This window comes from Lycium barbarum, chromosome 10 (genome assembly GCF_019175385.1).
Source record: "Lycium barbarum isolate Lr01 chromosome 10, ASM1917538v2, whole genome shotgun sequence".
Lineage (NCBI taxonomy): Eukaryota > Viridiplantae > Streptophyta > Magnoliopsida > Solanales > Solanaceae > Lycium > Lycium barbarum.
In genome coordinates, this window is record NC_083346.1 from 102,016,632 (window position 1) to 102,037,192 (window position 20,561).

At 37.3% G+C, this 20,561-nt stretch overlaps 3 long non-coding RNA genes across 3 annotated transcripts; all 3 read right to left on the bottom strand.

Annotated features, from left to right (window-relative positions):
- Window positions 1–7,035: 7,035 nt before the first annotated feature.
- LOC132615310 (uncharacterized) lies at window positions 7,036–8,852 on the bottom strand. The gene is made up of 3 exons (XR_009572653.1): window positions 8,677–8,852; window positions 8,281–8,336; window positions 7,036–7,339 (listed from the first exon to the last, which is right to left on the bottom strand). It is a non-coding gene; the product is annotated as an uncharacterized LOC132615310 (long non-coding RNA).
- Window positions 8,853–13,610: 4,758 nt separating this feature from the next.
- Window positions 13,611–15,500, bottom strand: LOC132615208 (uncharacterized). The gene is made up of 3 exons (XR_009572614.1): window positions 15,252–15,500; window positions 14,856–14,911; window positions 13,611–13,914 (listed from the first exon to the last, which is right to left on the bottom strand). It is a non-coding gene; the product is annotated as an uncharacterized LOC132615208 (long non-coding RNA).
- A 2,547-nt stretch (window positions 15,501–18,047) lies between these two features.
- Window positions 18,048–19,755, bottom strand: LOC132615008 (uncharacterized). Its single transcript, XR_009572522.1, has 3 exons — window positions 19,300–19,755; window positions 19,071–19,225; window positions 18,048–18,932 (listed from the first exon to the last, which is right to left on the bottom strand). It is a non-coding gene; the product is annotated as an uncharacterized LOC132615008 (long non-coding RNA).
- Window positions 19,756–20,561: the final 806 nt, after the last annotated feature.

Consider the following 20,561-nt stretch of genomic DNA (forward strand, 5'->3'; position numbering starts at 1 on the left):
ACGTGGCAATGACGTGGCGCGAGTGTAATACACCTCACATTGTGAGAGTGGTATTATTTTTTTAGGGTGGAAAATAATTGAAATGAAAGTTGTTAAGGGGGGTATATAAATACAACTTAAGTTTAGTTGCTAAAGTGAGTTTTCGTGCCAAGTTCAGGGGTTAAAACATGTCTTTTCTCGTACAAATACGACACCTCCATGGATCTCCATTAATTATTTGTTAATTATGGCATTGTTAATATTTGTTAATTATGTCATTGTTAATATATTTATTTCTGAAATTGTTTTTCCCATGTTAACTACTTGTTTATCCCATGTTAATCGTTAAATAAATTAGTTCGTTTTTTACTAATAATATCTTCTCAACGCTCCCGCCGAGGTTTTACCACCAAGCCAAGTCAAAAGCCAAAGGTTTTACCACCAAGCCAAGTTGGTTAAAGTAACAATGTAGACACTTTTGATTATTTTGTATGTTCACTAATGATATCTAACTTGTTTTTCTTAAATTGAATTTGGAACCTTGAAATTGACATTGAAAACATTATTATCCTGGGATTATGGACTTGAAATATATTTTTCGCCATTAGATTTAAAAAAGAAATAAATGAAAATTGTGCACGAATTTGGGGGAAAATTGAAATTGAATGGGATAACGGACGTTTTTGGAAAATGCGGGGCGGACGAAAAGCCTTGCGGCAGTTCAGACGCATAGATCTCGAAAAAATACCCCAAAAAAAAAAATCGCATCAAATGGACATCCGAGCGCAAAGTTATGATCATTTAAAATTTCACTAACTTACAAATAAATTAGTGCGCAAAAGGTTTTTTAATGGGTTGTTTTGGTACCCAAATCCACTTTTTGGGTTATTTAAGTTGCAGACTCCAATTAGTTGGGGGTTGAAGGGTATAACGCCAAAAAAAAAATACACATAAATAATTGATCATGAATTGATATTTTGTTAATTGATTATAAAAATAGAGTTATAATCACTGAAAATAAAGTTACGCATTAATATAAAAATAACGCGAAACCCTAAAACATAAATAACTTAAAGCTAATGACAACAAGTCTTCAAACAAAAATGGACTTCAGCACTTTTTAACTACTAAAACGACAATCCGAAGTATTGTATATCCTTGATGTGTTGAGCCTACCTTAATAATCACATAAAAATAAATAGGGTTCTATATAAAATATTCAAGTTTTGGAGTCTCGAAGCATGATTAATCTATGACAAAGTATGTAAAAAAGTGTGAAAGAAAGAAAGAAAGAAAAAAAGAAAAAAGAAAAAAAGAGCATCCAATAACGCATGAAAATCATGCGTTAAAGGTACTTTTGTGCCTCTTTTTATTCTTAGAGTATTTTGGTTCATTCTCTTTTTTTTGGGTTATTTTGGTTCCGGACTCGAGGATAATTGGCATATCCTATATGTGGCGATAGTCAAGGAGCAATCACAGAACAACACTTAAAAATCTGTTTCGCATCCACTCTTCTTGCGAAAATCCATAAATTCTTCCCTCAACTCCCTGCCAAACTTCGACTCGCTACCGGCCAAAAATCCGTGCACAATTTTTTTTTTCTTTTTTTTTTTTTTGCCGCCATCAATGGCTGGCCACGAATATATTTTCACACAGTCACCAACTTTGATTTAATAAGTCATTTCTTTGTAAGTTAGTGATATCTACAGTGTCATTAACTAAAAGTTTTAATTCGACTGATCATGAACTTCTATTACCCTATGTATAAGGACATTTAACAAGTCGAATGTGTATGAATAAACAAGTGTTTTGTTTTTTCCTAAACACAAACGCAAGTGCTCAGAACTGTTTCTTTTGTTCCCTGCATTTCTTTCCGCTCACGACACAAACAACCAAAGAAGTATTTTCATTCTTTCTTCCTGTGAATTCCAATACACATGGAGGACATTAGCAAAGGGACTGCTAATCTTATCACACACATCAATAAATCCTGAACTTTTAAAACATCTATTCCCGACTTAAAATTCTAATCTACATTTGTCAAATAGAATAGCTCTGCCTTGTGAGATGCTCTAGCGAAACGCATCAATTCTATGGCAATATTCCACTCTTCCAATGAATCAATTGGCTCGACACTCATCCTTACCAAAGATCGAGTATGAGCAAGCAATAGTTTTATGAATAACGGTTCATTTTTTGAACCCTCAAAATAATGCATAGTAACTTCTTCGAGCTTGCTGAGAGGTCGGTCCAAGCAAGTTGGTGTGTCCATATATTTCAAATCTACTTCAGCATCGTCGTTGCTACCTTCGACCTAATGTTTAGAGAAATACCAAGTCATTTTAGCTTCTCAAGTTCAAATATATGAAGTGAAAAAACGAAACAAATCATACATATATCTCGTCTATGACCCCCCCCCCCCCCCAAACACACACACACACACACACATATATATATATATATATATATATATACCATTTCTTGCCCAAATCTCAAGTTTACTCAAATTGGAAACTCTTAGAGCCTGTTTGGATGAGTTTATGCCTATAAGCTGCAAACAGCTTATAAGCTGCTTTAGATAAGCTAAGTCAAATGGGCTCAATTATTTTTTTGAGCTTATTTTAAGCACAAAATGACTCTAAGCTGATCAGCCAAACACTCAAAAAAGCTGAAAACAACTTATAAGTCAATCCAAACGGGCTCTTAATCAACTCGAGAGCATAATAAGTTTGGTCAATTTGGATTAAGTTTACACCTAAATGTAGATGCCACAAGCAGTTGAGCGTAAAAGGGATCCCCTTTGGAACTTCACCTGCACTCAAAAGCTTTGGAGTAAATACAAGAATAAGAAACAAACCCCAATAAGAAGGGAAATAAAACAACATGTATGTCAAATTCTTAACTCAAGTTCATGTGAACACAAACTAAGCACCTCAAGTGTAGTCAAGCTAAGAAGAAGCTTTTCCAAAGTTAATCTTTCAACTGGTGTTGAATAATTATCAACCTCGAGATATAAATATGTTAATTTTTTGCAGTTCATAAAGCAATTTAGGTCAAGATTTCAGTGACTCTCATAATAATACAAGGAGTTCAACCCAGCTGAAACAATGTTGAGGTATTGAGTACCATTACATTGCATCAAGGTCAAATTGACAAGGGGATCGACGTTGATAATTTCTGTAGTTGACTGACACAAAGGTTACTTTTTCCAGATAAAGAGTAGTAAGATTCGGAAATCCAAGAAAAGATTTTGGTGGTTTCAATTTTGTCAGGGTTGGATAATTATATATATATAAGAAGGCACTCTGTAAGTACTATATTTTGACATGTTAAGCTTTAGCTTCCTGACACCATTTCTGGTGACATAAAGCATCCATTGATCAATATTTGGACACTGAGATAATTGTACGGCTGACACATCAAGATCAAACTTCAAAACATTTCCAAGATGTTGTAAAAAAATCTTGTCTACTATTGCATTGAAGACAGAATCAGATATTGTTGCTGCGTTTTTGCAAAACAGCTTATCCAACTCCAAATTTGGGAGCATAGCTCAAATATATCTCCATTTAGTGGACAAAATACTAGTTCTTGTTGCATCTTTGACAAGTAGGAGCTCAAGGATACGATCTATAACATTTCTTGGCAGATAACTTACTCAATCTTCTTTATCCATTTCAGCAGCAACTATTTTAATACTATTTGTTACAAAAAGTTGAATAGTCTTAGGTAGGGGCGGATTTAGAGCCATTCAAGGGTGGTCAGATGAACACTCTTCGCCGGAAAATTACATTGTATGTATAGGTCAAATTCTGTTACATATGGTTATAACCTTAACGTTGAACACCCTTGTCACAAGCAAGTTGTTAGGTGCCACGGTAAGGGTGTTCATACTGCGCCCAGATGATCCGAGTTCGAAACTCGGCGCAGCTCCTTCATAAGAATCTTTATTTTTGACAGACTTTTGAAACCACAGTGCACACACTTTATTAAGTACAGATATCAAAATCCTACAATTACTTGGAGAGCTAATCAATATTTTGGGTGATAAAAATCTTACTAAAATAAACTTGAATAATTAATTAGTTTTAATTTGTCTAAAATTCTTTAATATTTGTCAAGCTCCTTAATATTATGATTTAAATCAATATAGAGTTATTTATATGAATAAAATATTTTTCTAAAACGTGCTGTTATATAGACAATAAATTGTGTCTATAATTTTACCAAACGAAATGCACTTTGAAGGGTAAAACAATTGGTCACAATTTTGCGTCAAATTTCCTTCTTTAAATAAATAAAAAAACATAACATCAAACCCAAAGCCAAAATTGTAAATCAGTGTTTTTTTTTTTTTATCGTGTGTGTCACGACCCAACCCCGTAGGCCGTGACTAGTGCCCGAATTGGACACTCATATTGCCTGTTAACTGTAATCATTTAACACTAGCATGTCATGAACTTATTTGTATAAACAGGTAGGATGTTATTTTAAAGCTGTCAAAATTTTGTATGTCGTAGGCACCTGTCTCCTGAGGAATTACAATTTTTAAACAACAACATATATGTTTCTACGCAAACCAACAAGGCTGCCACGATATGCAACATACCAAACATACATATATATGCAAGCCGACAAGGCTGCCATTACGAATGGGTACGCTCCAAACATAAGTCATAGTCATACAACGCATCAACAACTACATACAGACCCACACAAATGTCCACAGACCTCTAAGAGTAATGACCGTATCATATGGCGGGACAGGGCCCCGCCGTACCCAAACAAACACATATGAATACAACATAAGGGAGTTATACCACAAGCTAGGCTCCGGAACAAAGGAGCAGTCCAAAATAGCTGAGTAAGTGTCCTAAGCTGGCGGATCTCCGAAACGAACGTCTGTACCTGCGGGCATGAACGCAGCCCCCTGAAGAGAAGGGGGTCAGTACGGAATATGTACTGAGCATGTAAAGCATGAAACATAGTAATAGACTCATATTGAGACAAGGTGTACAGGACTCAATGCAACAAACAGAATTTCATAAAAACTTGCCTTTGAACATATTTCATCTGTATCGTTCTCATATCAATATCAACATAGTGTTTTGAAATCAAAGCTGCATAATCATTCTGTATATAACATGTATAACGTGTCCCGGCCCTTTAATGAGGGACTCGGTAATTATAATCATAGCATCATAAACATAAACATATACGTGTCCCGGCCCTTTAGTGAGGGACTCGGTAATTATAATCATAGCATCATAAACATAAACATATACGTGTCCCGGCCCTTTAGTGAGGGACTCGGTAATAAGGAACATATGCCCTCCTGGCCACCATCTCCATATCATCATATCATCATATCATCATATATATATATAACGTGTCCCGACCCTCTAGTGAGGGACTCGGTGAATAATATAATAAACATACGCACGAAAACGTGTCCTGGCCCGGGACTCAGTGAAGGATATAGCGGTAAGCACGAGCAGAATAATAAGCAACCACATATATGCAATTCATCTTTTGAGACTCAATAGATAAGCAACTAACCAGCTCTAAAGTATTGGGATAATAATCATATTCAATTCTTTTCAACTCTCATTATAAGCCATAGCAAGGAACGTTTCAGCTTTCATGTACATGTATCAATTTTCATGATGTAGTTTTTTTGAAAGTCAAGTATACTTCTATTCATGCCATTCTTTTAAGAGTAGGAACTTCTATACATCATTCATTAGTCAATCATGTAGGCTCATAACAATAGCATTAAGGAAATATAGAATCATAAGTCATGCATGGAACTAGAGAATAGAATTTACCCCAAGGTTCATATCATTTCATACTTACGTCTAGGACATGCCAAGAAAAGAAGGAATAAGCTTTACATACCTTTAGCGTTTAGTCGTATTATAACTTGTACTTGCTGCCCAAAAACACTTCCTATATCAAGATATCAAGAGCTACAGTTAGTCTACGAGGGAATTTAATACGTACTTTAACATTAACAATCTCTTTCAAACATTTAGACGACGTTTCGTTCGCATTCAAACCAACTACATACAACCAATCCAACATCAATATTCATATGTTCAATACCAATCCGGACAGCCCACATAACATTCCAAATAGCCCACATTCACAACATTCCATAACGATTCACATACGGCTACTACATTCTCAAGTTACTCCTAATAATTCGTAGCCTTAACGTTTTCGTGTAATAACTTTACAACAACCCAAACAACGTAAATACAATATATATTCTTAACAATCATTAGTCTTTCCAATTTAAATAAGACAACATGTCCAAAACAGTTCCTAACCAACAACACGCCCAAAACAGTCCCTAACAAACAACACAAAGGTGCCCGGAATTCTTGCAAACGTTTACGAACATACCAAGCAAACCACATATGATTCTTACACATTATTTCATGTCTTCGTTTCATATAATTTCAGTAAAATACGACCAGCAGTCACACGATAAATATATCACCAAATTCGTACGCAAATAGCTACATTGTCGACACTAAAACCTTACAACGACAACAACACATTTAACGACATTACTTTCATGATTCTTGGAACTGTTTTAGCATCATTTCCATTCTTACAACAGCCCACAAACCATTTCAATTTCAACTTGAATCATTAAACTTCACTTTCACTATACGTTCACAACAAGAATCAACACTCAACACATACAAATTCACCTCTAGCACTAAAACAGTCCACTGACTGTTTTGGACTGCTTGTATGCTTCAACATAATTCATTTCTTTAACACCTTAATTCACATATTCAACAGGCATACAATACACCACAATGTCCATAACAGCAACAACAACAACAACAACAACAACAATGTCCATAACAGCAACAATCAAAAAGTGACACAAAACAGTCCATAATCTCTGTCACGCCCCGAACCATGGCCTGGACGTAACACGGCACTCGGTGCCTGACTACATGTGACCGAGCGAACCACATGACTTGCTGAATCATCATGATGCATAACATAAGCGGAATATAACGTGAATGCATGATGAGCCTTTATAAAACATAATAAGTCATAATACTTAATAAAGTACTTGTTTAAACATGAGTGAGCCAAAATGGCTATGCGACTTCGATTATCTGACATGACATAACTGTCTGTTCTAGTCTATGAAACCTCTATCATGAGTCTGACTGAAAAACATACTTACTGGGACAAGGCCCCCAGCATACCTTTAGATGCATAACTAATCATAAGATAAAAGTTGACTAAACCCCGAATGAGATGGGGCTCACAAATAAGCTGATACGAATGCTGTCCTACTGAGCAGATGTGTCGTCCTGTATATCAGTACCTGCATCGTGAAATGCAGGCCCCCGGGCAATAAAAAGGGGACGTCAGCACATTGAATGTCCTGGTATGTAAAGCAACCGGAAGAAACAACATGGAACATGGAATAACATAGTAAGAACTGAAACTGAAAACTTGGACATGAACATGAGCATGAGCATGAGTACAAAATCATGAAATTTAAAACTGAAACTGAGTACTGGAAGCATGAGATAGTCTGTAGTAATCTGTAATAATCTGTAATACTGACATAAACCACCACGGGGAGGAGCATGGAGTCTGATCTCTGCCCGATCAGCTAAGCCATCTCGTATCTTGCCGGGGCACGAGACATGAACATAACATGAATGGATCCAAATCCCTCAATGGGGAACATATAAAGGAATCGTCCTACTGGGCGGAGCGATTCTTATCCTACGTTGGCATACGTAGTTTCAGGCTATCTGAGCCTTCTCGGTATTATTACAACTCCCGAACATGAAAATAATATAGTTGGCTAAGAAGCCCATGACTTTCGTGAATTAACTTGTACTTGTCTTGAAATCATGATTTCACGAAAGGACTTGTAAACATATTTTCATGAAATAACTTGTAAACTTGATCATGAGAAATACCATAATGCATAATCATACGTTTGTAGCTGACTTGAAAACATACTTGTAATTTGTAAAATAACATTTTACAATTTCATATAAACATCATGAGAACACATGAGGAAGAATTCATGATTCATGGATTAAGCTAGGATTCCTAATATCCGAAATGGAGGTTTAGGAACACAATAACGAACATATATACGGAATTCACGTACATACATACATACATAATTACGGGCTACCAATACATTGGGTTTAATGCCCTAGGAGTTGAACTTCATAGAATTTACTAAACGGATCATGGGGAAGAACATAGAAGTTCCCACATGTGGATGGAAGTTCTACATACCTTAACCTTCCGCTTTTGGGCGTATCACAATGTCCTTCACCCCCTTCAACTTCAATCTATAGCATACAAGTCATAGTGATTCTATATTAGCAACAATATCCATGTTTTGTTCATCTAAGCATTTTATCAAACACTTAGTGGGCATGAAGCTCTATAACCCCCATTAATGGTGTTTTCTTCACCAAATCCCCATTCTTTTACTTCTAACAATTTCTACAGTCTCAATTAGATGCAATTAACATCATTCTTCATAATCCATATGAATACAACAATCCCAAGTCATCAATCCAACAATTCTAACATAGTTCATATAATCATCTTCAACAAACCCAATTATTATACTCCCAAGAATTCATCAATTCATAACTATAAATGATTGGGGAGTAGAAATATTACCTTTTGGGTAGTCACCACGAAATCAACACCCCCAAGTCCGATCTTGGGCTTAAAATGACGACAACGACTTGTACTACACTTTTTCCTTCACGAGCTTTGGGATTCGGGGCCTTAAACTTGGTTGATTTTCTACTTTCTCTCTCTAATTTCCCTTCTCTCTCACTTCCTCTCTCTAAAATCTGAGTTTTGGAGGAAATATAGGTTGTTAGGGTAATATTTTCTTTATATACCAAGGGGAAAATGGGTTGACCCAACTTGAAAACGGGTTGGGACATTGCTGTCTTAAAACATCCATATCTCCTTATCCCGCCGTCTCCTGTGAACCCACAACCTATGGTTGGAAAGGTTTTTCAATTATCTACAACTTTCGTTCTTTGAGTTTTCCCAAATTCCCAAGTTATGATAGGGTTATGGCTTCTCGAAGTCAGGTGACCCGAAACGTATATACGGACCAAGATACGGTCACTGTTACGGTCCCGTAACACGAGATACGGACCGTAACTTGGTACCGTATCTTGGTGAAAATTTCCAGTGAGTTTCTGGAAATTTTCGGGACGTTACGGTCCACTGTTACGGACCGTAACACGAAATACGGCCCGTAACGTCGCCGTTACGCTGGCAGAATTTCCAGCGAACAGGCTTCAGTAAAATGGGCATAACTCTTTGCAAAGATGTCCGTTTGACCCCCGTAAGATACCGTTGGAAATCTATTTCAAAGGGATACAACTTTCATCAAGGAAGTTTTCTCAAATTCCCAACGGATTTGCATGAAATTTGACTGGAAGTTAGACGTATCAAAAACTTAGCCGATTCTATAGGATTTCAAGTGCCTTACTATTAGCCATATTGAGACGATCATATCTCCTTGCTCCGATCTCTGATTGGCTTGATCCTTATATCGTTAGAAAGGTATTTCTACATACTACAACTTCATTGATAGTACCTTCCAAAATTCCAAACCGATCAAGGAGTTATCGCTGCCCGAAATAGGCCTATCAACCATTTTCGCAAAACGTTCAAACCTTCCATGTTTCCACTAGAACTCTAATGATATCAGCTTAAACTCAGTCCTAAAATGCGGGGTGTTACAATATCTCCCCCTTGGGATCATTCGTCCTCGAATGATGGGTCATGGTTAAGAATATGGCTAGACATGGCTTGATTACATGAACGTGAAGGAAACATGACATGAAACATGGAGACTGAATTAACATGACATGGTTACATGGAAACGTGAATACTGAGACATGAACATGGGCACTGGATAGCTGACATGAGCGTGGAACATGAGACATAGCATGACATGGGGCATGAAAACTGACATGACATAGTTTCTTGAAAACATCAGTGCCCAAACATGAGACATGAATAGCGAATACATGAACTCGAACGTTAAACGTGAGGCAGGAATACATAAGGGACATTATAACTCCTCTCCAAAATGTCATTAAGCCATCATTATGTCGATACTCGTAATTCTTGCCCGACACACAACTTATACCTTGCTTTCCTTAACAACTTTCGTCTCCTACCTCAAATGTCTTTGAAATCTCATTTAGAATCATTAAATATTACTCCTTACTCATCAACATGTCGTATACGTCATACCCTTCGTGGGTCTATTCGCGGTATGCTAACGGAGAAATTTCCAAGGTGTAACATCCTCCCCCTCTGTTGGAACATACGTCCCCAAATGATAACATTCAGGATTCTACAAAACTTTCGCCAGAGTTTCCCCTGTAATATGGCACTACCAACCTGTCACAACAGCCCATAATATCATTGCCTCACAGGGCTACATCACAATAGCATTATATATTGGCCACACACGACCAAAAGCATGAAAAGAAAGCTTACATACCTCCAATTCTTGGTGCTTCATCATAAATCTCTTTTGTCTTACATTTGTGTAAAATTTCTGGAAATTCTGCGTCATTTTCAAACGCTTTTGTATCAACTTGACTTTCTCTATAACTTGGTAAGCCAAATCCGATCTTAACAACTCTGCTTCACCCACTTCTAACCAACCAATTGGTGATCTACACCTTCGCCCATACAGAGCTTCAAATGGAGCCATCCCAATACTAGCATGGTAGTTATTTTTGTAAGTAAACTCAATAAGAGGCAGGTGGTCATCCCAATTACCATCGAAATCAAGGACACATGGTTACTGAACTGAATGAATACATGACTACTAAACTGCTGAGATACTAAATTGAATGTCTATTGAACTGACTGAAGACTGGCTGACTGAATACTGAGCTAACTGAATACTGGATTAGCTGAATACTGAGCTGGCATAAATACGTGAGTACTGGACTGATACCTGAGTACTAAGCTGACATAAATAACTGAGTATTGAACTAGCATGAATATCATAACATGAGATCTGAATAGCGTATTTGTCTGACCATTTGTCTGAGGATGAAAAGCTGTGCTACGGTTCACCTCCGTACCCAAATCCTTTCTGAAAGGATTTTCAGAAGTTCGCTGTGACTGAGCACCAAAATATGAAATAATGGACACTAGGGTCCCATACAATCCGGAAATTTCATTAACATATGACTTGACATAATCTTCTTGTTCAATCTGTGGTCTTAACTGGCAAGAAGTGCGCTGACTTCGTAAGTCTGTCCACAATCACCGAAATTAAATCATACCTCCTAGCTAAACGAGGTGGACCTGATACAAAGCCCATATTGATCATTTCCCATTTCCAGACAGGAATATCAACATTCTGAGTCAAGCCACCAGGCCTCTGGTGTTCGGCTTTCACCTGCTGACAATTCGGGCACTTAGCTACAAAATCTGCCACATCCTTCTTCATATCGTTCCACCAGTAATTCTCCTTGATATCATGATATACCTTAGTGGAACCTGGTAAATGGAATACCTAGAGTTGTGAGCTTCTAACATGATTCGCTCTCTAAGCCCATCAACATCTGGAATGCATAATCTGCCTCGATATCTCAAGGTACCATTATCTCCCTCCTGTTCAAAAGTTAAGGCTTTCTATTCGCGAATACCCTCTTTCATCTGCAGCAAGTAGAAATCACCAAACTGTTTCTCTCTAACTTAAATGACCAAGTAGGAATGCCATGTTCTGGGCAATAACTCCACCCACTTCGGAGTCTGAAAGTCGAATTCCTAGCTTGGAGAAGTAGTGAAATTCTTTCACCTTAGTTCTCTTGTCTGCCTAAATCATGAGTTGTACTTCCCATACTTGATTTTTTTTTTTTTTTGAGATACTTCCTAAAATACTCATAGTACAGTTGTACGCTAAGTCTTTTACGAGCACCTTAGAGATTAGAGTCTTGTGCAATGGCACTACCTTTATGACACATAACTGGGCATGATCTCATAGCTTTTCTGTGATCGCCTAATCGATAGTAATTGAACTTGACACGATTCGTTCAACGATCATTTTACTCACTTCGGGTTTCCTCTAAGATGAGGCATATTTCTTATGGAGACTATCTCATTATGCCAACTTAACTGAACTGAGGTTCTTCATATCTCATACTAACCATTCAGGTCTTCAATTATCTCGCTGGACTTACTAGCGATTTATGCATCTCCCCCTTAGACCAAGGCTAACATCTTATACTTATAAATTCTTCTCTTCTGATGGGATTGCAATTAACATTTCTTATCTTCTGTAATTTCTTTGTAATCTACAACACTGACGATTTTTTTTTGACTCACGTCTGAGCAATTTCTCATGGGGAAAAACTAAATTTACTTACATGAACGGGTTGCTACTGTATTCATAACTGGCATACTCCATCTTAATGACTTAACTCTGCTCACACTGTAAATATTAGGACAACCCCTTTTTGACAACTCTTAAAGGCTATTCTTCTGTAGTTTGCTCTTTTACGGCTTAGCTGATTTCTTCTTCCACTAATCACTCTACTCTGAACTTAACTTAAGCCCTTGGTTTCTAACACACATTCGGATGTATCCGAACTGTCACCCACTCAAGGTGTTCATCTGAATAGGGAATCAAATTATATTTCTCAAGGTTAGCCGCACTCGTAACTTAGTCAAATTTTATCATTACTATTTACATGGCTTTTCCAGACATATTACGAATTTATATCTTATTCTCCTTCTATTTCTAGGAAAAAATTTGGCAGAGTTTCCTATGTATTTCTTACTATCCCAAAACCTGCACGCATGAAATACCAACAATGCCTCACAAGGCCAACATATATACATATATCATATCATATCGTAGCCACACAGGGCTCTCAATTTTGACAACAGTATAGAAATGATGAACTTACCTCATATGTCCAACTCAAACTGTACCTGTTACACTTTCCTGTTTATTTTCCCTTTCAATCCTTAACTGCAGATAGAGTGGGTCCTGATGACCTCCGGTAGAAAACTGTCTACCACCACTCCTTTGAGATCCTCCATGATTTACCTTTCTCAAGAACATCATTATCATTCAACATACCATTCATTCCACTTTCAATAGCACTTGAAGTCTCATTCGTTACCAGTAAGTACTGCACAATTGTACCCCCTATAGGTAAACATCCTTACTTGGACCTTGAATTTTCTATTCATCTCCTGCACATTCGAAACGTACGTAATTCGAGAGGAAAAGAAGTTTCTTATTGCTCTAAGATTCATGGCACGATCTAGAGTAGAAAGAAATGAGGCAATCCTGAATGTCTTGGTGGTCAACTGTTTATATGTATGGCGCGCACACACATATAAAAGTGACCCCACTGGACACGGTTTCATAGACTCCCTAAGACACTTGAACCTAGGCTCTGATACCAAGCTTTGTCACGCCCCGAACCATGGCCTGGACGTAACACGGCACTCGGTGCCTGACTACATGTGACCGAGCGAACCACATGACTTGCTGAATCATCATGATGCATAACATAAGCGGAATATAACGTGAATGCATGATGAGCCTTTATAAAACATAATAAGTCATAATACTTAATAAAGTACTTGTTTAAACATGAGTGAGCCAAAATGGCTATGCGACTTCGATTATCTGACATGACATAACTGTCTGTTCTAGTCTATGAAACCTCTATCATGAGTCTGACTGAAAAACATACTTACTGGGACAAGGCCCCCAGCATACCTTTAGATGCATAACTAATCATAAGATAAAAGTTGACTAAACCCCGAATGAGATGGGGCTCACAAATAAGCTGATACGAATGTTGTCCTACTGAGCAGATGTGTCGTCCTGTATATCAGTACCTGCATCGTGAAATGCAGGCCCCCGGGCAATAAAAAGGGGACGTCAGCACATTGAATGTCCTGGTATGTAAAGCAACCGGAAGAAACAACATGGAACATGGAATAACATAGTAAGAACTGAAACTGAAAACTTGGACATGAACATGAGCATGAGCATGAGTACAAAATCATGAAATTTAAAACTGAAACTGAGTACTGGAAGCATGAGATAGTCTGTAGTAATCTGTAATAATCTGTAATACTGACATAAACCACCACGGGGAGGAGCATGGAGTCTGATCTCTGCCCGATCAGCTAAGCCATCTCGTATCTTGCCGGGGCACGAGACATGAACATAACATGAATGGATCCAAATCCCTCAATGGGGAACATATAAAGGAATCGTCCTACTGGGCGGAGCGATTCTTATCCTACGTTGGCATACGTAGTTTCAGGCTATCTGAGCCTTCTCGGTATTATTACAACTCCCGAACATGAAAATAATATAGTTGGCTAAGAAGCCCATGACTTTCGTGAATTAACTTGTACTTGTCTTGAAATCATGATTTCACGAAAGGACTTGTAAACATATTTTCATGAAATAACTTGTAAACTTGATCATGAGAAATACCATAATGCATAATCATACGTTTGTATCTGACTTGAAAACATGCTTGTAATTTGTAAAATAACATTTTACAATTTCATATAAACATCATGAGAACACATGAGGAAGAATTCATGATTCATGGATTAAGCTAGGATTCCTAATGTCCGAAATGGAGGTTTAGGAACACAATAACGAACATATATACGGAATTCATGTACATACATACATACATAATTACGGGCTACCAATACATTGGGTTTAATGCCCTAGGAGTTGAACTTCATAGAATTTACTAAACGGATCATGGGGAAGAACATAGAAGTTCCCACATGTGGATGGAAGTTCTACATACCTTAACCTTCCGCTTTTGGGCGTATCACAATGTCCTTCACCCCCTTCAACTTCAATCTATAGCATACAAGTCATAGTGATTCTATATTAGCAACAATATCCATGTTTTGTTCATCTAAGCATTTTATCAAACACTTAGTGGGCATGAAGCTCTATAACCCCCATTAATGGTGTTTTCTTCACCAAATCCCCATTCTTTTACTTCTAACAATTTCTACAGTCTCAATTAGATGCAATTAACATCATTCTTCATAATCCATATGAATACAACAATCCCAAGTCATCAATCCAACAATTCTAACATAGTTCATATAATCATCTTCAACAAACTCAATTATTATACTCCCAAGAATTCATCAATTCATAACTATAAATGATTGGGGAGTAGAAATATTACCTTTTGGGTAGTCACCACGAAATCAACACCCCCAAGTCCGATCTTGGGCTTAAAATGACGACAACGACTTGTACTACACTTTTTCCTTCACGAGCTTTGGGATTCGGGGCCTTAAACTTGGTTGATTTTCTACTTTCTCTCTCTAATTTCCCTTCTCTCTCACTTCCTCTCTCTAAAATCTGAGTTTTGGAGGAAAAATGGGCTGTTAGGGTAATATTTTCTTTATATACCAAGGGGAAAATGGGTTGACCCAACTTGAAAACGGGTTGGGACCTTGCTGTCTTAAAACATCCATATCTCCTTATCCCGCCGTCTCCTGTGAACCCACAACCTATGGTTGGAAAGGTTTTTCAATTATCTACAACTTTCGTTCTTTGAGGTTTCCCAAATTCCCAAGTTATGATAGGGTTATGGCCTCCCGAAGTCAGGTGACCCGAAACGTATATACGGCCCAAGATACGGTCACTGTTACGGTCCCGTAACACGAGATACGGACCGTAACTTGGTACCGTATCTTGGTGAAAGTTTCTGGAAATTTTCGGGATGTTACGGTCCACTGTTACGGACCGTAACACGAAATACGGCCCGTAACGTCGCCGTTACGCTGGCAGAATTTCCAGCGAACAGGCTTCAGTAAAATGGGCATAACTCTTTGCACAGATGTCCGTTTGACCCCCGTAAGATACCGTTGGAAATATATTTCAAAGGGATACAACTTTTATCAAGGAAGTTTTCTCAAATACCCAACGGATGTTCATGAAATTTGACTGGAAGTCAGACGTATCAAAAACTTAGCCGATTCTATAGGATTTCAAGTGCCTTACTATTAGCCATATTGAGACGATCATATCTCCTTGCTCCGATATCTGATTGGCTTGATCCTTATATCGTTAGAAAGGTATTTCTACATACTACAACTTCATTGATAGTACCTTCCAAAATTCCAAACCGATCAAGGAGTTATCGCTGCCCGAAATAGGCCTATCAACCATTTTCGCAAAACGTTCAAACCTTCCATGTTTCCACTAGAACTCTAATGATATGAGCTTAAACTCAGTCCTAAAATGCGGGGTGTTACAATCTCCCCTAAAACAGTCCCCTCACACGGCTACAACACCACTCCAACAACTTCATGATTTTCATCCATTTATCCATACTACAACACATTCAATCCACTTCCAATACATGTACAAGAAGATTAAGCATGATTTCATTTATCTCTACAACACACGGCTCATTTCAAATTCAAGAGAAACAGCCCAATACCAACATGCACGAATTGTACATTCAAACTATCATACAACACAAGAAAAATGATCATTCTTACCTTACAACTTGTTCTTCAACCTTGGCCGAATCTTCAACCCTATTGAAATGCTACACCTCCTTGTTTCTTTCCAACAACTACTACACATTCTTATGCACTTTTATAAGGGTTGAAACACTTGAAAAAAATATATTTTTTTGAATCTACTTGGAGAACCCAAATCTGGTCGTGAGCTATAGGAGCTTGAATGGCATGTTTATGGTTTCTTCTTCACTTGAAACATAATGGTGAATGTGTAGAATACTTTAGGGGTTTAATGGTGAGAAAGAAATGGAAGAGCTGGCCGTTTTTGGTGGTGGAGCTGCCATGGAAACCGTGGCTCTCTCTCTCTCCTTCACTTGGAGAAGATGAGAGCTTCTCTCTCTTGTTAATTTGTGGGATTGGAAAATGAATTGGCATGCAACTTTTGGTCAACAAAGTTAGACATTTTGCTGCCCAAAGGGGTTATTACACGTCCCCCAACTCAAGCATGGGATAAAAATCAGATTTTGTTATGTGCTAGTGGACCCCACACGACCACTAGTGCAAAATTTGTGAACATTTAAGTCTTAATCCTCACTTAATAATCCAACTTGAATCGTCAATATCTCCTTACCCCGATATCATTTTGATGAGCGGTTTGTTGCGTTGAAAACTAGACTCTATGAACTTAATTTTAGGTTTTTGAAACACCTTAAAACTCCTCATATACAAGGAGATATGCCTCCTACAATATAGACTAAAATCGGGTCCGAAATTTTACTGAAGTTGTTCCGATTCATTTCGTTTAACTTCTAATCCTCTTCCAACCTCATGTAACCTCTTATGCATACATATACACACTTGTATACATCAATAAAAATCCATATACACGTCTCGAAAGGTCCAGAGAATCATAATAACCTTAAACATAATTAGAGAACTCACAAAGCTTCGACGAAACTCCAATCGCAAAAGTATGTTCATATATTTTGTCCACCCTCTATATCATTACTAATAATCTCAAATACTTTAAAAGGTCACTCACATTACTTCATATACATACTCATAGCGCGATTTCACATCCTTTAGGTAACCGTGTCACCTTGGGATACTTAAGGAAACCATATATATATAACGATATTCTTACTAACTCGACTAACTTTCCTTGAACCTTCTTAACTCATTCTTTCTTGTTTTAATACAAGTAGCACAGATTATTATGGAGTGTAACAGTGTGATCTATGTTTACAAATCTAGATCCAATGGTCATCATTCGGCTAACATTTCACTTTATGCAGTAGTCCGTATATTTTCATGAAGGTTCTCGATAAATTGTAGAGTATTTGATAGAAATAGATATTGGGATCTTTCATGGCAAAATCGCTAGGTTGAACAAGATGATAGTGAACCCCCTCATTGAAAATTTTTGTTATTTTTTTTCTTCAAATTTTGAACACCCTTGATAACATTTCTGGCCCCACCACTGGTCTCAAGCCTAAAAGTTATAGTCTAAATAGAGGGGAAAAAGGAGAATTTTATACCTTGAGTCATGGTGATTCCGTAACGTTAAATTAGAGTCTCAAAATTATAGGCACAAAGTGTCTTTTATAGCCAAGTGAATGGAAGATAGAACCAAGAGATCTTTATAAAATATTCAATGCGTCTCTCCAATTATCCAAAAGTTGGTTTGTTTCCCTTTGCTTCGTCCTGTGAGTAGCGGCACTTTTTTTCTATTCTAGTCTTGCTTTGTTTTTGTTTTTTTTTGTTTTTTTTCTTGGTTTTGATAGGTGAAAACAGGGAAGATGTGGAGTTTGATTTTCGGAACATGTAGGGTAATGGACTGCATAAGTGCTTTACGGTTGATCGGTTATTAGTCATTACTTGGATCACCCAAGTTGTAATGTTTATGAAGTCTTCCTGTCCATCCCAATCCATATGGAAGATATGAGCAAAGGGACTGCTAATCTTATCACACACATCATTTAGACGAACTTTCAAAACATTTAAGAACATATTTGTAAAAGGAATTAAAGGAACACACTGAGAACAGATAACATCATGCCTTTGTAGCATCAAAACACAAATCGACTGACTAAAAATCCTAATACACATTAGTCAAATAGAATATAATAGCTTTGCCTTGGGAGATGCTCTAGGGTAAGACATCAATTTTATTGCAATATTCCATTTTTCCAAGGAACCAACCGGCTTGATTCTCATCCTTACCAGAGCTGTAGTATGAGAAAGCAATAGCTTTATGAAAAATAGTTCAGTTTTTAAACCCTTAAAATATGCATAGTAACATCTTCGAGCTTGTTGAGCGGTGGGTCCAAGCAGGCCGGTGTGTCCATATATTTCAAAATTGCTTCAGTCGTATTGCAAGAATCATAGACCTAATGATATCAACCAAACACCACACATCAAGCTTCTCATGTATAAATATATGAAGTGGAAAAAACGAAACAGATCATATTTCATACACATATTTCTTGTGTATAACCATGTGTGTATATATATTTACCATTTCTTACCGAAATCTCAAGTTTACTCAAATAGGGGGACTCTTAATCAACTTGAGAGCATAATATATCTGGCCAATTTGGATGAAGTCTACACCTATCTGTAGATGCCACAAGTAGTTGAGCGTAAAAGGAAGCCCTTTTGGAACTGCACTTGCACTCAAAAGCTTTGGAGCAAATACAAGAATAAGAAACACACCCCAATAAAAAGGGACAAACAACATGCACATCAGATTCTTACCTCAAGTTCAAGTGAACCCAAAGTAAGTACTTTAAGTGTAGTCAAGCTAAGAAGAAGCTTTTCCAAAGTTAATCTTTCGGTGGGCATTGAAGAATTCTTAACCTCGAGATATAAATATGTCAATTTTCTGCAATTCATAAAGCAATTTAGGTCAAGAATATAGGGAATCTCACAAATATGCAAGGACATCAACCCAGCTGAAGCAATGTTGAGGTATTGAGTACCATTACAGTGCCTCAAGGTCAGATTGACAAGAAACGGGACATTTATAAGACAATTTTTGGTAGTTGACACAAAGGTTACTTTTATCAGATAAAGTGTTGTAAGACTTTGAAAGCCAAGAAAATATTTTGGTGGTTTGAGAACACAATTGAAGAGTTTCAATTCTGTCAGGGTTGGACAATCTATACATACATAAAGGGAGAACATAGGCCCGCTGATGTGGCATACCTAAAAAGTCTCCTTTCCTATTTATCTATTTTTTCAGTTTTTTGCAATTTTTTACTAATCACTTATAAATTTTTAAAAAACCAAAAGACGTTACTAAATACGAAGTTGTTACTGAAAGGTATAAAAGCAGGGGCGGAGCTACGGTGCAATAAGGGGGTTCGGACCAACCCAGTAGCTTTTACGTAGACCCTGTATTAGTACTAGAAAATCCAGTGAATATATATCTATAAATTACAAGTAAACCCACTAACATATATAGCGGATGGTCCAGTGGTGCGGAATAGGCTAGCCAAGTCTTTTGTTCCATATGAGACGTGGGTTCAAAACCCAACTCCAGTGCTTTTTTTTTGTTTTTTTGCCATGTGCTCTCTTGAAAAAAAAAAAAAGAGATTACATAAAATAGACTCCTCAGTCACTTCTGTTAGCCTCCATCAATGCGTGCTAAGTTCCCAACAAAAGTTCTGCGTTTGATTATTTGTTTAGTTCTTTGAGTATACATAATCAACTCATTTTTAATTAAAGTAGCTCATTTTACTAGTAAAAAAATAGCTCATTAATCAGGCTCATACCGAAAAAATTGAATTAGAAAAACCAACCGAATTTGAAAAAGATCAAACGGTGTTCGGTACACAAATTCGAATAACCGAAGAACCGAACGCCCACCCGTACTTATTCGTTAGTTTGGTGGTTGTTATATATTAGCTTGAGATTGTTGTCATGACTTAAAATTCCGAACCCACAAACCTCAAATCCTGACTCCGCCTCTGTATAAAAGCCACCATTATGAAAAGCCACCAAACACTATGAAAAGC